Below are 3,840 nucleotides of genomic sequence, written 5' to 3'. Positions count from 1 at the left end.
AAATGAGCTGGCAATGTATTAACAACAGGGATCACTACACAAGGGCTTTTTGAATAGAACTCTGCAATCAACTGTAGTGATGATTATAATGCACATTCTTTACATCTTTGTCCCACTAATAATATTCGGTATCATTTCCCTGTGAGCCCAAGAGAGCGATGATATGTCTATTGGACCGCTTGGGGGAGACAGAGGCATGGCTTTGATTCCTGCCCCCTCTGCTCCGTGGAATTTTTGATCTAGTCACTTGCCCTCCATTCAAAATTACACAAGCCACACACTTCACACAGCTGCTGGACTCTTTTCCAGAATTTCCTGCCAGGATAAAAAGGTCATTAATGTTACTCCTCTCAATTTTGCCACATTAACAGTGAAGGAACATCTCCTAAGACTTAACAAGGGGCTACTTCTTTGTATCTTTTTGATTGTCTACAATTTGAATATATGAGTACTTTGGACCAAAAGCCTGAAAAACCCCAGCGTCCCTTATCACAGGTAACACTACAAAGCAAGCAGTTCTCAACACTGGCTGCCATTAGAATCACTTGAGTAGCTTAAAAAACTAGAGCACTGGTTCTCAAAGAGTGCTGTTTGCAGCAGCAGCACCTGGGAACTTGTTTGAAATGCAAAATAGTACAGACCTAAAGAAAAAAACTCTGGGGGCAGGTCCAGCAATTCATGTTTTAAGAAGCCCTCCAGGTAATTCCAATGCATGCTAAAGTTTGTGAATCACTAAACTGAAGCGAGGTGATCAAATCAATATTTCCTGGGGTGAGGATTGGATGAGAGTAGTTTTCAAAGCTTCCCAGGTCATTCTATTATGCAGTAAGCGTTGAGAGTACTGGGAGAACTGCTCTGGTGGAAGTCTTAGCGACTAAGTAATAATAGTTGGGTTAAAACACACCTATAGAATCAGGTGCTTTGTAGGTCCCATCCTAAAGTTTGAAATCACACAAATTATTCTCAGTGATCTAAACAAATTTACCTTAAAGGTGAAATGACTGTAACTGCTAGAAATCTAAGTAGCACTCAGGATGTGACAGTCTGACCTTTTAATTCACAAGGACCGAATAGCAGTACAAAGGCACTGCACTTTTAAAGGTCCAATGATTGGCAAGTTTAATGTCCTTATACATTTAAGCCTCTGTGTACACATTCAGAATCAAATCATACATTCAACATCTTTCTGTGATGAAATATTGTCTCCTCTTTTCTGTGAATTTCTCAAATCTGATAGCATTTGATTTGATATAATGGCTGATACTGAGAACATTTTCAGATACGATTTTACATTTTGCATTTTGTAAATTCTTCCTTACATCCTTCCATATTTGAAAGTTTTCCTTCATAACTGCTTGAACATTAAAAGTTGATTTTATCATTATCTTTAACATCACCATTTTAAACTACAACTCTATTCCTTTTTACTCACATATATAAAAGTAGAGAGAACAGTATAATAAACCACCGTGTACCTACCACTCGGCTTCAACAATTATCAATATATGACTAATTTTATTTTATCTATACTCTCCCACTCCCATGCCTCAGATTATTTTAAACTCTTCATCATGTATGTATCTTCTCTGACAGTTAAGGGCTTTAAAAAAAAATCACAATAATGTCACATCTAAAATTTTAACAAGTAATTTTTTAGTATCATCTTATATACAATCAGACCTCAGTTATCACAAAAATGTTTTTACAGTTAGTTTGTTCAAGTCAAGATACAAAAAAATCCACACGACAGTTGACTGATGTATCTTTTAAACCTCCTTTAAACTATTATAGTACCCCCCCCCTTTTTTTTCTTACTATTTGTCAAAGAAGATAGGTCATTGTCCTGTAGGATGCTTCTTAAATTCTAAGGTACGAGCAAGTTACTTAGGAATCTTGTTAAAATGCAGATTCTGATTCAGTTGGCCTTGGATGGGGCTTGAGACTGCATTTCTTTTAAGCTCTCAGTAGGCATCTCAGTAGGTATGTGCAGACCACATTTTCAGAGTAGCAAGGCTGTATAAATTCCCATATTCTGGATATGACTAATAGCATAGGTGACACATGGTTTAACATATTTCTCTATCACTGTATTTCCAATAAACAGGTGGACTAGAGGCTTACTCAGATTTGGGTTTGATTTTTTTGCAAAAATACTTAAAAGAAATGCTGTGTTTCCTACTGCATCACATCAAAATGCACATGAAGTCTCTTTCTTCCTGACGATCAGGCTAGTCAGTAGGTTCAGGTGCCGTCAATCTGTTTCATTAAAGTGCCCATCAGTTTTCTCCTAATGATTTGAGAGCCATTGATGATTGTTGCCTAGATATTATTCCATTATGGACTGCAAAAATGGTGATATACAAATTTTATCAATCTTTCTGTTCCATTAATTGCAATTCTACCAGGGATCAATTTCTCTAATCCACTATTTAGTCCCCTTGAAACAAAATTCATATAGGAAATGTACTTATTTTAATAACAAAGCTCATTCCATCTGTCCACACTAAAAGAGGNCCACCCACCCAGGCATGTCCTTTCCATTTGCTTGTTGTAGGAACTTCAAAAAAAAAATTGTATTTCTACGAACTTTTTGAAGTGCCCTTGTATATCATGTAGCATTGCTTGATGGAATATCCCTTGAGAAATATCAAACTCTGCTGACTAAATCTCTGTTTTTAATCAAGCAATCTTTGGGTATATAAATTGATATCATAAGTGAATGTACTGCCTTTGGCAGAAAAAACAATCTTAGTTCTTGAAACACACAGAATAACTCCATGGCATTCCAGCTTCCAAACTCATCAAAATCATCAGGGGAACTGAGTCAGTTCTCCTGTACCCAGAGGAGCTGGCAAATTCATTTTCTTCTCTTGCAAAGCTAACAGATAGTCCCTGTATCCTGGTAACTGTATCATGGAAGAAATGGCTCACAAGTGAGGCCTAAGCATCACTCTTCAAAATCCTTTAAGTTGATTCAACCACTGCCTTGTTCCTTTTTCACCTTGCCAGACTTCTTGAATGAAGGTTTTTACCAGCTTTCTCTACTTTCTCATTATCCAAATCTTCCTCTACTTCATATGAGTCATTCACTCAACCAATATCGAGCATTCCAGGTACTGTGCTTGGAGGCAGAGAGCATTGAACAAATCATCTAATACTTCCTTCAAAAGTCCCTTCCTTTCCAATTCCTCTACCATAATCCAGCTCAGCCCTTTTCCACCTCACTTCTGATTTACTGCAGACTTTGTGGTATCCCTTGTTCTTCCTGTTTAATTGATTCTTACACACTATTCATCCTAAAGCATAGCTTTGATTATGCTATTCTTGTCATCTTCCCTCTTGGCTAGTGAATTAAATCCAAACTCCATATCTAAGTATTCAGAGACTTTTCAAGACGGCTGCAACCTATCTCCTGACTCACTAGTCTGTAATCACGACTTGACTACCAATCTCTCCACTACAACCTGCTCTTTCTTCCTCCCTGCCTGGCTGCATCCCTTTTCACCTTAAGACCTAGGTTAAGCCCCTCAAAATCCACAACAGTCATTTCATCTCACCTTGCTCTTGCAAAGATCCTCCTGTTAAAATAAATCAATTTTTTTTACATTTTTATTGAGGTAATACATACTGCTACACTCTTCAATTCTAAAAGAAATACAGACAATGCCCCTTTTTGGGAAATGGGCCTTTTCCAAAGCAGAGAAATTGCACTTAAGTCTTTTGTTTGTTGGTTGGTTTCTATGACTGTATTAATGGTATAGATTTTATATCCCCCTCTGTCTAACACAGTGCTTTCTATAGAGCAATGGCTTTACAATTAATGTTAGGTTTTCCCTATTT

The sequence above is a fragment of the Galeopterus variegatus genome, unplaced genomic scaffold, assembly GCF_000696425.1.
Source record: "Galeopterus variegatus unplaced genomic scaffold, G_variegatus-3.0.2 Scaffold1871, whole genome shotgun sequence".
NCBI classification, from domain to species: domain Eukaryota; kingdom Metazoa; phylum Chordata; class Mammalia; order Dermoptera; family Cynocephalidae; genus Galeopterus; species Galeopterus variegatus.
Note: the sequence above shows the minus strand (reverse complement) of the source record.